The sequence below is a fragment of the Cetorhinus maximus genome, chromosome 11 (assembly GCF_964194155.1).
Source record: "Cetorhinus maximus chromosome 11, sCetMax3.hap1.1, whole genome shotgun sequence".
Classification (NCBI taxonomy): Eukaryota; Metazoa; Chordata; class Chondrichthyes; order Lamniformes; family Cetorhinidae; genus Cetorhinus; species Cetorhinus maximus.
Genome location: NC_135889.1, coordinates 21,309,166 through 21,332,056, shown reverse-complemented (window position 1 = coordinate 21,332,056; position 22,891 = coordinate 21,309,166). Strand labels below are relative to the sequence as shown.

Genomic DNA, 22,891 nt, shown 5'->3' with positions numbered 1-22,891 from the left:
AGTTAGAAAATACAAAGCAGAATCAGGCTGAATATGGAAGGACCAGAGGGGAAGTGAAAAAACTAATTAGAAAAGCAAGGAGGGAGCATGAAAAGAGACTAGCAGCTAACATAAAGGGAATCCCAAGGTCTTTTATAAGCATGTAAATAATAAAAGGGTGATAAAAGAAAGGGAAGGGCCAATTAGGGATAAAAGAGGAAACGTGCATGTGGAGGCCAGAGAAATACCAGAGGTTTTAAACAAGTACTTTGCATCTGTCTTTACAAAAGGCGAGAGAGGAGGTAACTGGTATACTCGAGGAACTTACAGTTGAGAAGGAGGAAAAATTAGAAAGGCTATCTTTACTTAAAATTGAAACGGTACCAGGACCAGATGAGATGCATCCGAGGATATTGAGGGATGTGAGAGTGGAAATTTCAGATGCACTTGTGATCATCTTCCATTTTTCCTTAGACACAGGGGTAGTGCCAGTGGGCTGGAGAATTGTGAATGTTACACCCTTGTTCAAAAAGGGGTGCAAGGATAATGCGGGCAACTACAGACCAGTCAGTTTGACTTCGGTGGTAGGGAAACTTCTGGAAACTGTAGTTCGGGACAAAATCAGTCGTCACTTAGACAGGTGTAGGATAATTAAGGAAAGCCAGCATGGATTCATCAAGGGAAAATCATGTTTAACTGACTTGCTGGAATTTTTTTGAGGAGGTAACAAAGAAGGTTGATAAGGGCAACACTGTAATTGTGCTGTATATGGATTTTCAAAAAGCATTGATACAGTGCCACACAATAGACTTGTGAGCAAAATTTTAAATCATGGAATAAAAGGGAAAGTAGGTACTTGGATAAGAAATTGGCTGAGTGAAAGGAAACAGAGAGTAGTTTTGTTTTTCAGATTGGAGGAAGGTCTGTAGTGGAATTCTCCAGGGGTCAGTGTTGGGACTCTTGCACTTCATGATATATATTAATGACTGTGGTGTTCACGGCATGATTTCAAAATTTGCGGATGATATGAAGATTGGAAGCATTGTCAGCTGTGATGAAGATAGTCTTGAACTTCAAAATGACATAGACATATTGGTGGTTTGGGCATGGCAGATGAAGTTCAATGCAGAGAAGTGTGAGGTGATTCATTTTGGCAAGAAGAATATGGAGAGATGGTATAAAATAAAGGGAGAAACTCTAAAGGAGATGCAGGATCAAAGGGACCTCGGCGTATTTATACATAATTAATTGCAGGGCATGTTGAGAGAGCAGTTAAGAAAGCATATGGTATCCTAGGTTTTATTAACAGGGGCATTGAGTACAAGAGTAAGGAGGTCATGTTAAACTTGTGTAAGACACTAGTTAGGCCTCATCTGGAATACTGCGTCCAGTTCTGGGCATCATACTTGAGGAAGGATGTGAAGGCATTGGAGAGAGTACAGAGGAGATTCACAAGAATGATTCCAGGGATAAACAACTGTAGCTATGAGGATGGATTGGAGAGGTTGGGTCTCTTTGGAGAAAAGAAGGCTGAGAGGAGACTTGATGGAGGTATTCAAGATCTTGAGAGGTATGGACAGGGTAAATAGTGAGAAACTGTTCCCACTCAAGAGTACATCTAGAACTTACAGGGCACAGATTCAAAATAATTGGCAAAAAGAGTAGAAGTGATGTGAAGAAAATTTTTTTACCCAGAGGGTGGGAGTCTGGAACGAACTTCCTGAAAGGGTGGTGGAGGAAGGTTCGTTCAAGGTAATTGAGGTATTCAAAAGGGAATTGGATTGTTACCTGAGAAGATAGAATGTGCAAGGCTACAGGGATAAGACGGGGGAGTGGGATTAGGTAGAATGCTCGCTCAGCAAGCCAGTGCAGACCTGATGTGTCCTCTGCACTGTAAAGATTCTGTAAGTTTGAAAGGGACATAGTCAAATTGCAAACAATAATCTTAAACTTAAAGACAATTACATAGGTATGAAGGGACAACTGCTAAGGTTAATTGGGCAAATAGATGAGTAGGAAACATTTAAGGAAACAATTCAAAATCTTCAACAAAAATAAATTCCATTGAAAAAGAAACACTCAGCAAGAAAGACCCATCCGTGGCTCACTCAGGAATTTAAGGATGGTATTAAACTAAAAGAGGCATAAAGTGTTGCAAAAAACCATAGCAATCGAGAAGGACAAGGGCAGCAGGTGCATGGGAACATCACCTGCAAGTTCCCCTCCAAGTCACACACCATCTTGACTTGGAACTATATCACCATTCCTTCACTGTCACTGGGTCAAAATCCTGGAACTTCCTTCCTAACAGCACTGCCTAACAGTACTGCGGGTATACTTATACCATAGGCTGCAGTGGTTCAAGGCTTCTCAAGGGCAGTTAGGGATGGGTAGTAAATGCTGACCCAGCCAGCGACGCTCACATCCTATGAATGAATAAAAAAAAGTCTGAGGATTGTGAGTGTTTTAGAAACCAGCAGAGGGCCACTGAAAGGTTGATATAAAGGGAAAAAATAGAATTTCAGTAAATTTGCCATGAATATAAAAACACATTGTAAGAGTTTTTATAAGTATATAAAGAGGCAGAGAGTAGCTGAAGTAAACACTGGCCCCTTAGAAGCAGAGACAGGAGAAATTATCGTGGGGACTGAGAAAATGGCAGAGGTATTGAACAAATATTTTTTGCCTGTCTTCACAGCTGAAGACACAAATTTCATACCAGAAATAGACAGTAACCTAGAGGCTAAAAAGAGTGAGGAAATTAATATCAGCAGAGAAAACGCATAGGCGAAACTTACGGGAGTAAAATACGACAAATCCAGAGGACCTGATGGTCTACACCCTAGGGTTCTAAAAGAGATAGCTGCAGATATAGTGGATGTGCTGGCTATGATTTTCCAAAATTCCTTAATTCAGAAATGATTCCATTACTTTGGAAGTTGGCAAATGTTACTTTTCAAGGAAGGAGGGAGAGAGAAAACAGCAGCCAGTTGTTGGGAAAATGCTGGAATCTATCATTAGGGAAGCCTTAACAGTGCACTTTAGAAAAGCACAGTATGATTGGAACAAGTGAGGATAGTTTTACTAAAGGGATAAATTTGTTAGTTTTTTGAGGATGTTACTAGTGGGGTAGATAAAGGGGAACCAGTCGATGTAGTTTACCTGGATTTCCAAAAGGCATTTGATAAGATGCTAAGATAAGGTTTGTCGGCAAGATAAGGGCCCATGAATTGGGGTAATATTTTAGCATGGGTAGAAGATTGGTTAACAGATGGGAAGGAGATAGCGGGCATAAATGTGGCTTTTTCAAGTGGCAAATAGTGAATGGTGGCGTGCCGGAAGGATCAGTGTTGGGACCTCAGCTATTTACAATCTATATTAATGACTTAGCTGAAGAGACAGAGAGTAATGTTTCAAAGTTTGCTGATGGTACCGGGCTAGGTGGGAAGGTAAGCTGCGGGGAGGACACAAAGAGGCTGCAAAGAGATATAGACAGGTTAAGTGAGTGGGCAACAAGATGCCAGATGGAGTATAATGTAGGGAAGTGTGAAATTATTCACCCTTGTTGTAAGAATAGAAAACAGGAATATTTTTTAAAAGGTGTGAAACTTGTAAGTGTTGATGTTCAAAGAGAATAGGATGTGCTTGTACAAGGAATGCAGAAAGTTAGCATGCAGATTCAGTAAGCAATTAGGAAGGCAAATGGCATGTTGGCCTTTATTGTGAGGGGATTGGAGTACAAGAATAAAGAAGTCTTGCTGCAGTTGTACAGGATTTTAGTGAGACCACATCTGGAATACTGTTTGCAGTTTTGGTCTCCACATTTAAGAAAGGGCATACTCGCATTGGAGGTGGTACAGCAAAGGTTCACTAGACTGGTCCCTGGGATAAGGAGGTTCTCCCAATGATGAGAGGCTGAGTAAATTGGGCTTATATTCTCATGAGTTTAGGAGAATGAGAGGCAACCTCATTGAAATCTACAAAATTCTGAGGGGGCTTAATAGGGTAGACACTGAGAGATTGTTTCTGCTGGTTAGGGAGTCTAAAACATGGGGGCACAGTCACAGGATAAAGGCCCAATCATTTAAGACTGAGATGAGGTTGAGGTTTGTGAATCTTTGGAATTATCTACCCTGGAGGGTTGTGGATGCTCCATCGGTGAATACATTTAAGGCTGGGTTAGACTAGATTTTTGGTGTCTCAGGCATTAATGGTTATGGGGAGCGTGTTGTGGGAAAATGGAATTGATGCCCAAGATCAGCCATGATTGTATTGAATGGTGGAGCAGGGTCGATGGGCCATATGGTCAACTCCTATTGCTTGTGTTCTTGAGTACACTGCAGCTACACATGCCTACAAATTGCCATCCAATATCCTGATGAAAAAGGACAAAGTCAAATATTTCCATGCATAGATTCACTCATGTTACTGGGAAGAAAGGCACCTGAAGAGCTCCAACATCTGTTAATGACTGCCTATTAATTTCACACCAGTGAAATTGAGAATGCCCAGACTCTGTCTGGTCTTAACCCTACCCAATGCTCACTGTGTTAAGCCTGCATTAATAGCCTTCTCTGCTGGAGGAGGAGAAACAATGGGGAATTCTTATTCTTACTCTCAAATTCCTCCATGACATCACCTCTTCCTATCTCTGTAATCTCTTAAGTTATCTGTCCTCTTGCCACCCCAGGCTTTAATTGCTCCACCATAGTGCCAGTGCCTTCAGCTGTGGAGGCCCTAAGGTCTGGAACTCCCTCCTTAAACCTTTCTGCCCCTCTTCCCCTCTTTGCTCTGTTAAGATGCTTCTTAAAACCTAGATTTTTGATTGAGCTTTTGATCATCTGCTCTAATCCCCCCTTGTATTCCACCTCCACAATGTCAGTGCCAAAACATAACTGCATATCTACATAGGTGGCCAGAGACTAAAGCATGATCCAAACCCAATATTCTTTGGTGTAACTCTAGATAGGACTCTGTCCTTGCAGGAACATTTAAAGAAAGCAACAGCAAAGATGCAAACCAGGGACAACATACTAACCAAACTTACCGGATCTATGTGGGGTGCCGCTGCCACAACACTCCGGACCTCAGCACTTGACCTATCATACTCCTCAGCAGAGTACTGTGCAACTGTCTGGCAAAGATCATCACACATGTCTTGATGTACAAGGGGACCTGGGTACTCTTGTATACAAATCACTGAAAGCAAGTGTGGCAAGCAGTTAGGAAGACAAATGGTATGTAGGCCTTCATTGCGAGTAGACTTGAGTACAGAAGCGAGGATGTCTTACTGCAGCTGTACAGGGCGTTGGTGAGATCATACCTGGAGTATTGTGGGCAGTTTTGGTCTCCTTACCTGAGAAAGGACACTCTTGCCATAAAGGGAGTGCAGCCAAAGTTCACCAGACTGATTCCTGGGATGGCAGGATTGTCGTATGAGGAGAGATTGGGTCGACTAGGCCTGTATTCACTGGAGTTTAGAAGAATGAGAGGAGATCTCATTGAAAAGTATAAAATTCTGATAGGACTGGACAGACTAGATGCAGGGATGATGTTTCCTCTGTCTGGGGGTTCTAGATCAAGGGGTCACAGTCTCAAGATACAGGGTAGGCCATTTAGGACCGAGATGAAGAGAAACTTCTTCACTCAGAGAGTGGTGAACCTGTGGAATTCTCTACCACAGGCTGTGGAAGCCGAGTTACTGAATATATTTAAGGAATAGATAGATTTCTAGACTCTTAAGGCGTCAAGGGGTATGGGGAGAGAGTGGGAATATGGCATTGAAATAGAGGATCAGCCATGACCATATTGAATGGTGGCGAAGGTTCAACGGGCAAAATGACCTACTCTTGCTCCTATTTTCTATGTTTCTTTGTTGATGCTCACTTGAATGCAACAATACCCATCATAACTGGAACTCTGTACACAACACACCTCCCCTGGCTTCCTGTCGTTGTAAACATCACTCCGCCACACATCCACCGACTGATGAAAACCCACAAGATGGTTGAAACCATCTGTGCTGCACTTCACTTCCTGCTTCACGATGACCTGTTCAGCCAACCTATTGCCTGCCTTACATCTCGGCACCCCATATAGAGCCACCTTCCTGAGCAAGATCTACCAGCAGACATCCCCTGGATCAAGGAATGGGAAACACAGTAAATCACTAACAGGTTCCTTGTGACAAACCTAATGTGTTGAATGGCAGACGTTGACCTTTCATGGTGAGAGTGGTTCTTGCTAAATAGGTTCAGGACAGGTCATGGCCTCTGTGCAGCCAAGCTCTGCCACTCGGACCTCAGTATAAACCCCTTATGCACTTGAGGAAAGACACAAACAATGCTGCACATTACCAAGGAGTGTTCCCTCTACAGACTAAGTGGCGGACTAATCACCTTAAACTCAACAAATGAGGAGGCTATCGCTTGGCTTCAGGGATTTGCATTTGCTAAATAAAATAACATTCCCCCTTATGTGTCTTGGTGTCAAATTGTATTTGATATTGCTCCTGTGAATGTTTTCCTATGTTAAAGGTGCTTTATAATACAAATTGTTGTTATCGCTGAATCTTGTTAATGAGAGTACTTACATCGAGGCAAGCTATCACCACCTTAATTAAGACTATATTTGAAATCTCATTCAGAAAGGCTACATAATACCTGTGTGGGAAATGGGAAAATGTCTCCCTGCTGTGTCAGGAGGGTGCTCATCTGAGATCATAGCTTCAATCACTGGTTTTGCTGCGATTAGGTTTAGTACTGCAGGTCTAAAGGTTTTGGCTCCTGATCTCATGATGATGGTGGCTTTGCGGTAAACAGCTTATCAACACCTTCCATTGCACTTGAAAAGTGGCTGCTTACGTTTTATCTAAGCGAAGGTCAGACCCTTCAGGAGAGGAGGCAAAGAAAAATGTTCTTTGTTTGAAATTGGATTTTTTTAATAATTAGGAGCAGTATGGGATAATAATACAGCTGTTGTATAAGAGTTTTCTTTTGCAATATAACTTATGCCAGGAAGAGAGATCAAGCATTTTGATAGATATTGGTGTTCAGTGGATAGGTTCGGTGCTCTGTCTGATGGCCTCAACTGACTGCTGATGATTATATATTTGTGAAGTGACAGTGCTGCGACTGTTGGCTTCTGTGTGACCTCTATCCCCATCGTATGTTGAAATTATGTTGCCTTTTACACCCTGTCTCGTAGTAAAAGGAGAAAACAGTAACTGGAATACTTTGGATTATTCTAGGAAGGGCAGTAATCTTGTTTGTAATCAATGGATTGATCACAGTATTTCTGCAGATATAAGTTTACTCAGTCCATTACTGAATAAGTAGATCAGCTCCTGATGCAGCCATTAACTTGCACTTCATGTTGAAAGCTTAACTGTTGCTTTTAGAGCAGCTTGGGCTTGAAACTGGCTTTGTTTCTTCCTTTTGTTGTGAGTTGGTTTGCCTCCCTCTTCTCTTGAAGGCAGCTACTGTTGCCTAGGATAGAGTCCCACAGGGCCTAGTTGCTCACTGGCATTTTGCGCAAGTGGTCATTTATTAGGTTTGAGCCAAAGCAGCATATTCGTGACTGGCATCAGAGCTGAAAAGCACTCTTGTGTCAATACTTGTGCGCGATCAGGAGCAGGAATCCTCAGTAGTTTTTCTACCCCATAGTTCTAATCTGCGAAGGCCTATTGTAGTGCCTGAGAACAGCTAGTTCAGAGGCTAGAGATTAAATCTCAGATCTTCCAATCTCTGTGATTCAGTACTGCAACCACTAAGTCCTTGAGGTTCTCCTGTAAATTTTGTACTCATCATGTCAATACTGGAGAGAGCGAAATGCTTTCCATAATCCAGCTGATGCTTCCAGCAATCAGCAATGTTCGGTTAGATTCAGCATAGTTTAGGTGTAGAGCGACGTCCACCCTATATGTTGTCCCTAAAGAGCATGCAGTATTCCATTTCTGCTGTCCTTAGTGAGAGTAATAATTTAATGGTAATTTATTCATAGGTTATGCTTTTGACATAAACTACAAGGATCTGGGTGGAGACAGGCTCAAGAAACATTGGCGATATCATTTCTTTCCTAAACTCCAGAACCCTTAGTACCGACTTATTGATGTTCATTGTGGGCCAGGATCCCTTTTCCTCTGTTTAAGTGGTCAATCTGCAGGGCAGTGATCAAATCTGCTTCTGATCCTGTCTTCATTTTGATTCTATGCAATAGGTGAGAATTGCCGGGTAATGGATCAGGAACAGGAACCCTGGACAACTTTCCCAACACCAGGCTACTTTGGTCAATACTCCTAGCACGACTCTGGCTGAGATCAATTAACAGCATAGACTGACACCTGGACCTCGAAATTTCCTGGCCTCTGCAGTCTGACTACCCATTGAATACATATGCTGAGCCATTAAGGAGTAAGAGAGAAAGGACTTTCTTCTCACCAGAAAGCTGGATTTGAATCAGTGTTCCAGGGGGAGAAGCTCACTGTCATAATCCACTATGTCACCAAGGCCCTGAAATTTAATGTTCTTATACTACTGTTTACTGTTATCACAGAATCTCAATTAATGTATTGTTACACCAACTTTGTTGGACCAATTTGTTTAAGAGTCATTTTTGAGGGAGCATTACAATATACAGGGTGCAGGGGTGTGGCTCAACATCTTGAATGCCCCACATAGTGAGCTTCTGACTTCACTCAGTGACTCTAGCCAGTTGCCATGGGGAAGCCAAATACTGTACTTTCTCACAGGAATACAAGAAAATAAATTGCACAACCAATAGTTCCAAATTCATAGGAAGTCTTGTCTTTTTGAAAGCACCTTATCATGTCCCCCTGAAAAATACCAAAGTGTTTCATGTAGAATGGATTAGTTTGAAGTCCAATCATTATGTAGTTATATACACAGCAAGACCCCATAAGTTGCAGTGAAACGAATGACAAGTTAACCTGCTTTTATTGTGGTTGCTTCAAGGGAGCTGTGCTGCTAAGAACATGAGAATTCACTGCTAATAGTGCTATGAAACTTTCATTGTCATAACCATTGAAACAGGCAGCCAGGGCCTTGATTTAGTATCTCAGCTGAAGAACTGCACCTTGAATAGTGCTGCAGTCACACAGTGATGCAATGGAATGTAAGTCTAGTTATGTGTTCAAGTCCTGGAGTGGGGCTTAAACCCAGAAAATATGGACTCGAAATGGGGAAGTGCCACCAAACTTAGCACTGTCTCCACTGCACTGGACGAATTGGTTCTGACCATTACCCAATGCAGCATAAAAACATAAATAATATAGCACACCAATGACACTGGGTTAGGGAGAGTAAAAATGTAAAAATTAACCAGGATTCCAGTGTCTGATCACTTTGCATGAGTGTAGTCAAGAACAGAGACACAAGACCTTAAGAATTCCATGGTATTGTGTAGGGTGCCTCTTTGAACCTCTTTTAGATCACACCCTGCATGTTTATTAATTTTTTGAAAACTATACCACAATTTGGGCTGAAGTCAGTTTTCTTTGGCAGCAGGGTGGAAATGTAAACGCTTTGTGCTGTATTCATTCAACACATGATGTCAAGCAGAAGTTTTCCTCTATGTTACTCAGGTCATGTGAGTTTTTATAGTCTGGGGGAGGGTTTTGGAAGCATGCATGCTGTGGCTCAGATTTCTAACAGTTGCTATACAGGTGATTTCTCTTTTCAGTACTGGGCTCACTCATTGGAACTGTAAGTAAAAATAAAAGCTGTGAAGATGCTTATGAGATTGAAGCAAGCAACTTGTTAAGTGATCGAGTTGATGAGGTGAAGAATTCCTCTGTTCACTGAAAAGGCCGTATGTAAAACCACAAAAGTTGTACAGTCAGGGATTCAATGAGTTCTGAAGAAGAGTCATATTGAATTCAAAACGTTAACTCTGTTTCTCTCTCTACAGATGCTGCCAGACCTGCTGAGCTTTTGCAGCACTTACTGTTTTTAATTCAATGGACCCTCATTGCTTGTCTTTTCATAGAAACATACAATCCCATTGCTTGGCTACCTATGTTCTATGACTCCACTCCTTGTACCTCTATTAGGTCCCAGTCCAGATCATTTCATATTTGTGGAAAGAAGTCCTTTCTGACAAGAACGCTGCACTTGCCCTTTTACCTATTTGTTCTGCTATCCTTTTGTCCTGCAATCATTTCTGAACTTTAAATGGTGCTCTGGATGAACCTCTTCTGTTCTATTTAATAGCATAGATACCTTCTTGTTCAACTCTTTCCAAGGCTAGAGTTTTTTTTGAATTACTCCTGGTAACTCTGTCCTTTCATACTGGGGATAAATATTGTTGCCCCTTTTCTGCACCACTTTTAGGGGTCACGTGTTTGCAATGTAGCAGAACTAAAAATATCTAAGGTCGGCTTGACTAGAGCACTGTATAGTTGACAGACACCCCACTCAATGTGCAAATTTGACCGATTTACATTGTTTCTGATTCCAAGTTTATCTTGATTAGAAACTTACATCAATTTCTTGACTAAAACCCGTAAGTAGTACCCACTGTTTTCGACCCCTTTTCGACCCATTCTTTTTTTACTTGAATTTGGCCAACCTTTCTCCATTTCTGAGGGGCATTAAGGTAAAAGAGTTTACAGGGTGGCTGGTATGCAAAATGCAACGGTGTAATAAAGGTTCAGTAGGGGAGAATCTTGTGAGATTGGGACTGAGTTTCACCATGCCTTCATTGAGGGAGCTTTACACAATTTCAAACCAGTTGCCAGCTGCCCTATTTGATAGAATTTGATGTGCAATATTTGATGGAATAGTGTAAAGGGAGCTTTGTTCTGTTTCTAATTTGTAACTGACATGAGAGTATCTGATGGGACATTGGAATACTTTTTCTCCTTGTCGTCTCCAAGGACTGTTGAGACCAATAGTGGCACCATTCATTACACAAACCATGGATCGAAACTGGTATGTTCTTGGTAATTATGCCTCAGTTCAATGTAACAGTGCATTTACTGACAGAGCTTTCTTAAAGCCACTCAGTATAAAAAGCTTTAAAAACAGTTGCACAAAATAGTCACGTGAAATTCCTCCACCAATGCATTTGGCTGAGGTAATCAAGAATTGAATATTCAATAATTTTGGGGCAAAATTAATAGTCACTTGGGCAAATGTGGGTTAATTAAGGAAAGCCAGCATGAATTTGTTAAAGGCAAATCATGTTTAACTGACTTGTTGGAGTTTTTTGAAAAGATAACAGAGCGGGTTGATGAGAGTAATACTATTGATATGGTGTACATGGACCTCCAAAAAGCATCAGATAAAGTATTGCACAACAGACTTGTGAGCAAAGTTACACAAATAAAAGGGACAGTAGCAACATGGATACAAAATTGGCTAGATGATAGGAAACTGAGAGTGAAGGTTAATGAATATTTTTCGGTCTGGGAGAAGGTTTGTAATGGAGTTCCCCAGGAGTCAGTGTTGGGATCCTTGCTTTTCCTGGCATATATTAATGACCGAGACTTTGGTGTACAGTGCATAATTTCAAAGTTTGATACAAAACTTGGAAGCATTGAGGAGGATAGTGTAGAACTTTAAAAGGACTTAGACAAGTTGGTGGAATGGGCGGAGAAGTGGCAGATGAAATTCAATTCAAAGAAGTGTGAAGGATTCATTTTGTTGGGATTAAGTGGAGTGACAATATAAAATAAAGGCTACAATTTTAAAGAGGATGGAGGAGCTGAGGCACCTAGGTGTATATGTGCATAAGTCATTGAAGATGGCAGGACAGGTTGAGAGATTGGTTAATAAAGCATACAGTACGCTAGGCTTTCTTGACAGGACATAGAGTACAAGAACAAAGAGGATGTATAGAGAACACTGATTCGGCCTCAACTGGAGTATTGCGTCCAGTTCAGAATGCCACACTTTAGGAGGGATGTGAAGGCATTGTAGAGAGTGTAGAAAAGATTCACGAGAATGGTTTCAGGGATGAGAAACTTCAGTTATGTAGATAGTCCCAACTTTTCCAATCTATTTCCCTAAGAGCAGAGAAGGTTGAGAGGACATTTGATATTCAAAATCATAAAGGGTTTGGATAGAATAGACAGGGAAAAACTGTTCACACTGGTGGAAGAATCAAGATTCAACCACAGATTTATGATAATTGGCAAAAGAAGCAGTGGAATTCACACTCAGTTTGAGGGAAAGAGGAGTGGACCTAAGACTAGTGTTTTAAACTTAAATAAGGGAAATTATGAGAGCGTGAAGTCAGAACTGGCTAGTGAACTGGGAAATTAGGTTAAGGGATGGGTCAGTAGAAATGCAGCGGCAGAGTATTCAAGGAGATATTTCAGAATACTCAGAAAAGGTACATTTCAGTGAGAAAGAAAGATTGTAAGGAAAGGACACACTATCAGCAGCTAACTAAGGAAGTTAAAGATAGTATCAAATTGAAAGAAAAAGCGTATGATTCTGCAAAGATGAGTGGCAGGTTAGAAGATGAGACAGAACATAAAGAACAGCAAAGAATGACAAAAATGATTAATATGGAGGGAGAATTTAGAGTACGAGAGAAAGCTAGCTAGAAATATAAAAACAGATAGTAAGAGGTTCTACAGATATTTAAAAAGGAAAAGAGTAAGTTAAGTGAGTGTTGGTCATCCAGAGAGAGAGTTTGGGGAATTAATAATAGAAAATGAAGAAATGGCAAATGAATTGAACAGATATTTTGCATCTGTATTCTCTGTAGAGGGTATAAATAAAATCTCAGAAATAAGTGTGCATCAAGAGGTGAAAGGGAGGGAAGAGCTTAAAACAATTACATTCACCAGGGAAAGGGTACTGAAAAAATGATTAGAACTAAAAACTGACAAATCCCCAGGTCCTGATGGCCTTCATCCTAGGGTTTTAAAAGAAATGGCTGCTGAAATAGGTGCATTGGTTTTAATTTTCCAAAATTCCCTAGATTCTGGAAAGGCCCTATCAGATTGGAAAATAGTGAATGTAACTCTTCAATTCAAGAAAGGAGAGAGACAGCAGGAAACTACAGGTCAGTTATCTTAACATCTGTCATAGGGAAAACGCTGAACTCTATTATTAAGGAGGTTGAGGCAGGGCACTTAGAAAATCTCAGTGCAACCAGGCAGAGTTAACATGGTTTGTGAAAAGGAAATCATGATTGACTAATTTATTAGAGCTCTTTGAGGAAGTAACAAGCAACGTGGATAAAGGGGAACCTGTGGATGTCATGTACTTAGATTTCCAGAAGCAATTGACAAGGTGCCATATCAAAGATTACTACATAAAATAAGAGCTCATGGAGTAGGGGATAACATATTAGCATGGATTGAGGATTGGTTAGCCAACAGGAAACAGTGTAGGCATAAACGGATCATTTTTAGGTTGGCAAGATGTAATCAGTGGAATGCCATAGGGATCATGGCTGGGTCCTCAGCCATATATAATCTATATAATGACTTGAAAGACGGGGCCGAATGTATGGTTGTTAAGTTTGCTGATGACACAGAGATAGGTAGGACAGTAATTTGTGAAGAGGACATAAGGAGTCTGCAAAGGGATATAAATAGGTTAAGTGAGTGGGCAAAAATTTGGCAGATGGGGTATACTGTGGGAAGATGTGAATTCGTCCACTTTGGCAGGAAGAATAAAAAAGCAGCATATTACTTAACTAGGGAGAGGTTGCAGAACTCTGAGGTACAGCAGAATCTGAGTGTCCAGGTACATGAATCACAAAAAGTTAGTATGCAGCTACAGCAAATGATTAGGAAGGTAAATGGAATGTTGCCATTCATTGCAAGGGGAATGTAATATCTAAGTAGGGATGTTTGCTACAGTTGTACAGGATGTTGGTGATACTACATCCAGAATATTTGTGTACAGTTTTGGTATTCTTAATTAAGAAAGGACATAAATGCATTAGAAGCTGTTCATATAAGGTTTACTTGACTGATTCCTGGGATGAGGGAGTTATCCTATGAGGAAACGTTGGACAGGTTGGGCCTGTCTCCACTGGAGTTTAGAAGAATGAGAGGCAATCTTATTGAAACATACAAGATCCTTAGGGTACTTGAGAAGGTGGATGCTGAAAGTATGTTTTCTCTTGTGCGAGAGACTACAACTAAGGTACATAGTTTAAAAATAAAGGGTCTCCCATTTAAGACAGATATGAGGAAAAATCCTTCCCCTTAGAGTGTCTTGAGTCTTTAGAACTTTCTTCCCCAGAGAATGGTGGAGGCAGGTCATTGAATATTTTTAAGACTGAATTAGATAAGATTTTTGATTCACAAGGGAGTCAAAGGGTTTAGGGGGTAGGAAGGAAAGTGAAGCTGAGGCCACAATTAGATCAGCCATGATCTTATTGAATGACGGAGCAAGCTCGAGAAGTGAATGGCCAACTGCTGCTCCTAATTCATATGTTCGCATATGTGCTTTTGAAGTGTCATCACTATTGTTAACTCAATTTGGTTTTACTAAGCTCTCATTAGTAGCAATGAAATAAATAACAATTTGTTTTACATGTTTGCTGGGGGGTGAATGTTGGCTAGGGCACAGACCAGGGAGCACTCCCTTGCTGTTCTTTGAATAATGCCATGGGATCTTTTACATTCGCCTGAGGGAGTAGATGGGGCCTTATTTTTAATGTCTCATTTGAAAGACATCCCATCTAATAGCGTTGCACTCCCTCAGTACTTCTCGGGGGCGTTCGTCTAGAGGTATAAGTGTCTGGACTGCGGCTTAAACTTAGTCTCTGGCAAAATTGCTACCGACTGATGCAAGGCTGATACCCTGACTTTACAAGTTCTGGCAAACCTATTATTGGAAGGATGTTGAAAGGGTCCATGATGTTTGCTACAATTATATCACCAATTCACTAGAACAAAAGAACAGCACAGGAGAAATTTTGAGAGGGTAAAAGTTGGAAGATTGTTTTCCCTCGCAATTGACTTACAAGGGGACCCTGAATGTGGATTATTACAAGATGATGGGAGAAATTAAAAAGAATATTTTCACACATTGGGTTAGCAGAACATGTATTTTATATTTATATTTTATGTGCTTTACCATAAGGGGACATTTCAGCTCTTCAATGTGGCTTTGTAGAAGATAGAGGAACGAGCAATGCTACCTTTATGTTGGTGGTTACAATTTTAATAATATTAAATATGCCAATGACACCGTTCTTATTGCCAACTCTGAAGAAAAACTGCAAAAGATTTTGGATAGAGCAGTGAGTGAAAGTGAGAAAAAATGGGCTGAGCATAAATTGTAAGAAAACAAAATGTCCAGTAGTGTCCAAAAAGAAAGACAGAATGTAAGATCACAGTGAAGAATGAAAAGATCATAGAGGTAGGCAAAATTTTGTTTCCTAGTAAGTATGTTAACATCGGATGAAAGTGCGACCAAGAAATAAGACAAAGAATTTGAATGGCCAAGGTGCATTTTGACAAATGAAAAGGATTATGATCAACTCAAAATTAGCTATGAAAACAAAGCTGAGAATCCTGGAATGCTACATCACACCAACCTTGACATACAGAAGCGAGTGTTGGACTTTCAGTGAAGTAGTGCAGAGAAGAATTAAGGCTGTAGAGTTGTGGCTTTTGAGGCAAATAATGAAGATATCTTGGACAAGTCACACTATCAATGAAAGGTACTAGTAAAATCTGAGATCAAAAGAACTCTTAGGGCATGGTACCTGAAGAGAGAGAGAGACAAAAGAGGCTATTCAGTCACTTCAAAGTGAATTGGTTGAGGAATTGAAAATGAAGAATATATTAAAATACTGGGAAAGGGCAGAGAATTGGTTCTGAAATAGACTTCTCCCCTTTAAGACACAGATGCTGGGTCTTTTTTTCTTGTAAATTCTATAATAATATCTAACTGCTGGGTGGTCAAAATAAATTACTCTAGAAATGTTTGCTCTCTACAATTCATCATGGAAGTAAATTATTTGTAAAAGGTATACAAATTAGATTGGATCAAAAATACACAGTTAAAGGTGGTAGACACAGTTCTTCAACCTTCTTATTGTTACTTCAACTTGATACAAAGTTCATTTTCAAAATAAGATCTAGAGTACCTTATAAATGAGATGAGGCAGATTGAATGGGAGGAAAATCATGGAATATAAACAGTATCACTGTTTAGTTGAACTGAATGGTCTGTTCCTATGCTGTATATTCTAAGTAAATAGGGCCTATGTGTGTTTGTATGCATTTGTAACATTTTCCCTATCACTGGATTGAACACTCAATTGCGTTTAAGGAACTTGCTTGTTAATAGGAGTGACGCTGCAGGCTAATGTCAGAGTGTCGGGATGTTCAGCACATCACAGGTACAATTTGAATGTGATTAAAAATGCCAGAAGTAAAGTCCATGTTTCATGAAGCCCTTCCTAAACAAAGTCAGCTCTCCTTTGAAGGTGTTCCTGCCATGGTGCTCTGCAAACCAAAGGTGCTTCCACTTAAATCAGTAACACTGGAGAATTGGAGAAAATGCAGAGGGAAGCACAGGAGACCATTCGGCAACAGGAATTGGCACAAAAAGAACAGAAATAAGATCATTTCCCCAATCTCACTAGATTGATTGTATCCACAAAACCTGTCACAATTACATTCCAAGGTGTAATGATACCGTGCCATCATCAATTATATCAGTATTGTGAACTTCATGTTGAAAAAATAGGTGTAAGAACAATGATGTCGTAATGGGGAACTGTTATGTACCTCAAGACAGAATCTCTCCCCATCCCCTGTGAGGCTGACCCAGAATATAATTGCACATCTTCAGTAAAGACTGCTGATAAAGCATTGCAATGACCGTGCAACCCTGAGAGAAATTCAGAAGAAGATGACAAATCAAGAACGCTGGCTTAACAGAGTGAAGACCAATAAACCACTCTACCTCATCGGGCAACCTTGATGGACTGTTGTGTTAGCAATTACTGTACATTGAGGAGACTGATGTTGCAGCTTCTATTTGTCTTATTGATTGTGGAACACCTGCCATTGCCTGCAATACCAGCACTTCTATGGGCTGGTCATTTACTTGAGTATACAGTGTCATTGTATGCTTTTTATTCATCCTCTGCTTCATTTTTGCTTTTCCTCTCCTTAAAGACTCAGACTCATGCTAGGGGTACTGTTCCACAGGTGCTGTAGCGTTGGCCAACTGCCTGTTCTTTATACGTGACTAGATCGTGAGCTTTGTCTGTGGAGGGCATGACGGCTGAGCCTGATGCTATTCTCAGTCAATATATCACACATGCAGTTCTAGCCTGGCTGTTCGTTCACTGGATAGTGATTGAGAGTGTGAAAACATGGCTGATTGACCCCCTCCTCTCCTTCCATTCGCTGAACTGCTGTTCCATCAAAAAGGCCTGTAGAATTTTGGGGCATGTTGTATGAAATTTCTTTTCAAATTAAAAAAAAAAAATTGTACAGTATTCCCAATCACTTGTCTGCCTCCTCCCCAGAACAACATTGCGAGTACTGGGCCACCAAAGAGCGGAGCAGAGTCAGGTGCCTTTCTTTTCTCTTGCCTCGTTTTGCATAATTTATGTTAAGTGGGAGAATGGATGCAGGAATTACATTGGACGTTTAGATCATGCATTTGCTGTTGTACATTTGAGCTGGATAGTAGCTTGCGTTGTGTCTTGTGGTTTGTGGCTCATTTCTGTGAGATGCACATTCTGGGAGGTGATTTTCCAAATCTATGCTCGCAACAGGGAAGGTGTTTCAGTAAATCTTGGTTGACTCTCTTTCTTTCTGTATGACTTCAGATGGCCAGAAAATAATGGACATGGCAACCCATGATTTTATGATAAAAGCAAAATACTGCGGACGCTGGAAATCTGAAACAAAAACAGAAAATGCTGGAAAAACTCAGCAGGTCTAACAGCATTTGTGGAGAGAAAAAAACAGTTAATGTTTTGAGTCCGTATGACTCCTCTTCAGAGCTAAAGAGAAGTAAAGATGTGATGAAATTTATACTGTTTAAGGGGAGTGGAGCAGGTGAAGCTGGTTTAGAAGGCCAGTGATAGGTGGAGGCAAAGGAGAGATTGCCAAAGATGTCATAGACAAAAGGACAAAAGGGGTGTTAATGATAGTGGTACTGGCTAGAGGAGGTGCTGATGGTAGCATTAAGGTCAGAAAGCAGAATGTGATAATAGCAGGGCAAGGGTAAGCACTCTGGAAAGAACAACATGAACAAGTGACAGATGGCCCTTGTGGGGGTGGTGTGGGGTGAGGGGATGGTGGTGGGAAATTTTTTAAAATTTTTCCTCCATCACCCCCAACACCTCACCCCCCCCTCCCACGGCACCTTCCCATGCAATTGCAGAAGGTGCAACACCTGCTCCTTTACCTCCTCCTTTCTCACTGTCCAAGGGTCCAAACACTCCTTTCAGGTGAAGCAGCGCTTCACTTGCACCTCCTTCAATTTGGTCTATTGCATTCGCCGCTCCCAATGCGATCTCCTCTACATTGGAGAGACAAAACGCAGACTGGGTGATCGCTTTGTGTAGCACCTTCAGTCTGTCGCAAGCATGACCCAGACCTTCCTGTAGCTTGCCATTTCAACACCCCATCCTGCTCTCATGCCTAGATGTCTGCCCTTGGCCTGCTGCAGTGTTCCAGTGAAGCCCAACGCAAACTAGAGGAACAGCACCTCATCTTCCGATAGGCACTTTACAGCCTTCTGGACTTAACATTGAGTTCAACAGCTTCAGACCATGAACTCTCTCCTCCATCCTCACCCCCTTTTTTTCAATATTCATTTTCACTTTTATTTTTTTATCCATTTACTTTCATTTTTATTTATTTTCATTTTTATTCTTCTTTGTTTTATCTCCATCTTGTATCCTATTTTTTTAAAAAAATAATTTTTTTTCCCACCACTGTCCCCTCCCTCCCACCCCACCCCCACGAGGGCTATCTGTCACTTGTTCATGTTGTTTTTTCTAGAGTGCTTACCCTTGTCCTGCTATTATATCACATTCTGCTTTCTGACCTTAATGCCACCATCAGCATCTCCTCTAGCCAGTGCCACTATCATTAACACCCTTTTGTCCATAACATCTCTGGCAATCTCTCCTTCGCCTCCACCTATCACTGGCCTTCTATCCAGCTTCACCTTCTCCACCCCCTTAAACAGTATGAATTTCATCACATTTTTACTTCTGTTTAGTTCTGAAGAAGAGTCATACGGACTCGAAACGTTAACTGCTTTTTTTTCTCTCCACAGATGCTGTTAGACCTGCTGAGTTTTTCCAGCATTTTCTGTTTTTGTTCCATGCTTTTTTGATATGTGCTGCTGTTGATCCAAGATCCATGCCTCCTCGATAGCTTAGAGAATACAATTAATGCAGTATATGAATTCCGCTATTACACATCGCTGGCAACTTAAATTTAAAAAATCACAGCGAGTATTCACGCAGCATACCTTGGACAGATATTGTGCTGTTGTTACTAGACACTTCACTGAACCCTCATAGTACTGTAGCAGCTTTGTTTATCGTACTTTAGACTCCTTGGAACTGAAATTTTATGTTCTGCAGGAAGATTGACTAGGGTTGGGTTCAGTTTGTGCTGAGGAGCTGTGCTTATCTGGGCTGCATTGAGCATCCTAACCTTCAGAGTGGCCGTAGCTGAAGAGTGCAGTGATTATTTGGTGCCAGAATGATAAGCAAACACTTGTGAGTCCCTGAACTTCAATTAACCAGAAATGAAGTGTAATTGAGGCTTATGATAAGGATGCTGTTTATATTGCCAAGAAGGTTATACTGCCCTACAACAGCTACCGTTCATTGAATATAAATAAGCAACAAAAATATAGAAAAAAAACTAAGCCACAATGGCTGCAAGCATTTTCAGAACATGGAAAATTGCAGAACGATAGCATTAGCCAGTAAATCTACCTCCCTCCTCCCCAACCTCCGTGTCATTTATTACATTGTCTCTGCATGTATTGTAATTCTACCTTTGGGAGTTTGGAAAGATAGCGATTGGATTGCAGAGCACAGTGTCTTAACAGTGCAGTAAGCATAGCCATTCACTTTGCTCTTCATCCACTCTGTCTATACATGGAACTAATTAATGGCTGCGTGTGTGTTGTATGGCTGTTTACTTTTCTGCTCCAATTTACTCTCCTCGCTGATGCCCTGCAAAAGTATCTATTTTCACACAAGCCCAGAAATGTGAATGCAGGCATTTGACTGTGGAAGGTATCGCAGTCCCAGTCCTGTCCTCACTCTATATCTATAGAACATGGTGGTTCTAATTCTGGACTACCATCTCAGAGGATTCAAATTAATGAATTTGATTAAGTCTGGTAATTTGTGGGATGTCACCAGGGAAAATGATCATCAAAGGTGCTGATTTGTTTTAAGAACCCAACCATTGTCCTTTGGGCAAGGGAACCTGTCACCCCGACCTGGCCTGGCTTACACGTAACACCAATCCCATAATTTGTGGATGACTGAATGCTATCTGAAGAGGCCTAGCACCCTACAAGCTGTACAAACAATCCCCATACCACACCACACCACAAAGACTGCAGCTGCTTAAAGGCTTATCTCAGAGAAACTAGGGATGTCAAATAAATATGGTTTTGATTGCATTATCTGATTTCAGAGATAGAGTTGAGAAAATGCGTATATTTGGAAGCAAGGTCACCAGATAATCAGGAGTGGGAAATTTCCCTTGCATACTTATAGGTTGAAATCTAGTTGGGGGTGGGGGTGGGGGTGGTTGAGAGAGTTTATATTTAAAATAATTGGTACCCTGGAATAAGTGAGAGATAAATGTGTCTATAGATTAACAAAAAACATTGATGTTGAGTTATAGGCTGGATCATCACATATGGAACATTTCATCTGTGTGGAGTGGTGCTGCAATAGGTTGTAGAATTTACTCATTAAGGCTCTCTTTAACCACCTACTTCTTATCTTCAACCATTACCTCAATTACTCAATAAGAAATCCAGGATAATCGATACAATGATCTAGTTGAATCAAAGGGTTCTGATGTTATTGCAATCTATGAAAGTGAGGTGAGAATGGTTTTACAGGTCATCAGAACCTGAAAATTACTTCAGAAAATCACGGAATTATTACAGTGCAGGAGACGACTATTCTGCCCATCATGTTTGTACTGAATGAGCAATTCATGTAGTAACATTCCCCTGCCTTCTCCTTGTAACCCTGCACATTCTTTCTTTTGAGATAACAGTCTAATTCCTTTTTGAATGCCTTGATTGAACCTGCCTCCACCACACTCTTGGGCAACGCATTCCAGACCTTAATCACTCGCTGCGTGAAAAAGTTTTTCCTCATGTAGCTGTTGCTTCTTTTGCCAATTACTTTAAACCTGTGACCTCTCGTTCTCAATCACTTCACAAGTGAGAACAATTTCTCCCTATCAATCCTGTCCAGAACCCTCATGATTTTGAATATCTCTATCAAATCTCCTCTCAGCTTTCTCTTCTCCAAAGACAACAGCCCCAACTTCTCCAATTAATCTTCATAACTGAAGTTCCTCATCCCTGGAACTATTCTCATGAATCTTTTCTATACTCTCTCTAATGCCTTCATATCTTTCCTAAAGTGCGCGCCCAGAACTGGAGGCAGTACTCCAGCTGAGGCCGAACGAGTGTCACATACAAATTCAGCATAACCTCCTTGCTCTTGTACTCTATGCCCTTATTAATAAAGCCTAGGATACTGTATGCTTTATTAACCACTCTCTTAACCTGTCCTGCACTTTCAATAACATGCACATATAAACCTAGGTATGTCTGCTCCCCCATCCCCTTTATAGTTGTATCCTATATTGTCTCTCCATGTTCTTCCTACCAAAATGAATCACTGCACATTTCTCCACATTGAACTTCATCTGCCGCTTGTCAGCCCATTCCACCAACTTGTCTATGTCCTTTTGAAGTTCTACACTATTCACCTCACAGTCCACAATGCTTCCAAGTTTTGTATCATCTGCAAACTTTGAAATTGTGCGCTGTACACCAAGGTCTAGGTCATTAATACATTAGGAAGAGCAAGGGTCCCAACACTGACCCTGGGGAACTCCACTACAAACCTTCCTCCTGCCTGAAAAACATCCATTAACCACTATTCTCTGTTTCCTGTTATCCAACCAATTTTGTATCCATGTTGATACTGCCCCTTTTATTCCATGGGCTATAACTTGCTCAAAAGTCTGTTGTGTGGCACTGTATCAATTGCCTTTTGGAAATCCATGTAAACCACATCAACAGCATTGCTCTTGTCAACCCTCTCAGTTAGCTCACCAAAGATGTCAAGCAAGTTAGCTAATCACGGTATACCCTTAACACATCCGTGTTGGCCCATGTGACTGTTAATTTTATCCTGAATTATTGTTTCTAGAAGTTTCCCCAATACTGAAATTAAATTGATTGGCTTGTATTAATGATTTAGATGAGGGAATTAAATGTAATATCTCCAAATTTGCAGATGACACAAAGCTGGGTGGGAGGGTGAGCTGTGAGGAGGATGCAAAGATGCTTCAGTATGATTTGGACAAACTGAGTGAGTGGGCAAATGCATGGCAGATGCAGTTTAATGTGGATAAATGTGAGATAATCCATTTTGGTAGTAAAAACAGTAAGGCAGATTATCATCTGAATGGCTATAAATTGAGAGAGGGGAATGTGCAACGAGACCTGGGTGTCTTTGTACACCAGTCGTTGAAGGTAAGCATGCAGGTGCAGCAGGTGGTAAAGAAGGAATGTTGGCCTTCATAGTGAGAGGATTTGAGTACAGGAACAGGGATGTCTTGCTGCAATTGTACAGGGCCTTGGTGAGACCACACCTGGAATATTGTGTGCAGTTTTGGTCTCCTTATCTGAGGAAGGATGTACTTGCTATAGAG

General features: G+C 40.9%; 1 protein-coding gene and 1 pseudogene across 2 annotated transcripts in view; both read left to right on the top strand.

The window, feature by feature from the left end:
• bmpr2b (bone morphogenetic protein receptor, type II b (serine/threonine kinase)) overlaps nucleotides 1-22,891 on the top strand; it is a 342,278-nt gene that overhangs the window by 87,308 nt on the left and 232,079 nt on the right. The window lies entirely within an intron of this gene.
• Nucleotides 16,314-16,612, top strand: LOC144686258 (BBSome-interacting protein 1 pseudogene; annotated as a pseudogene).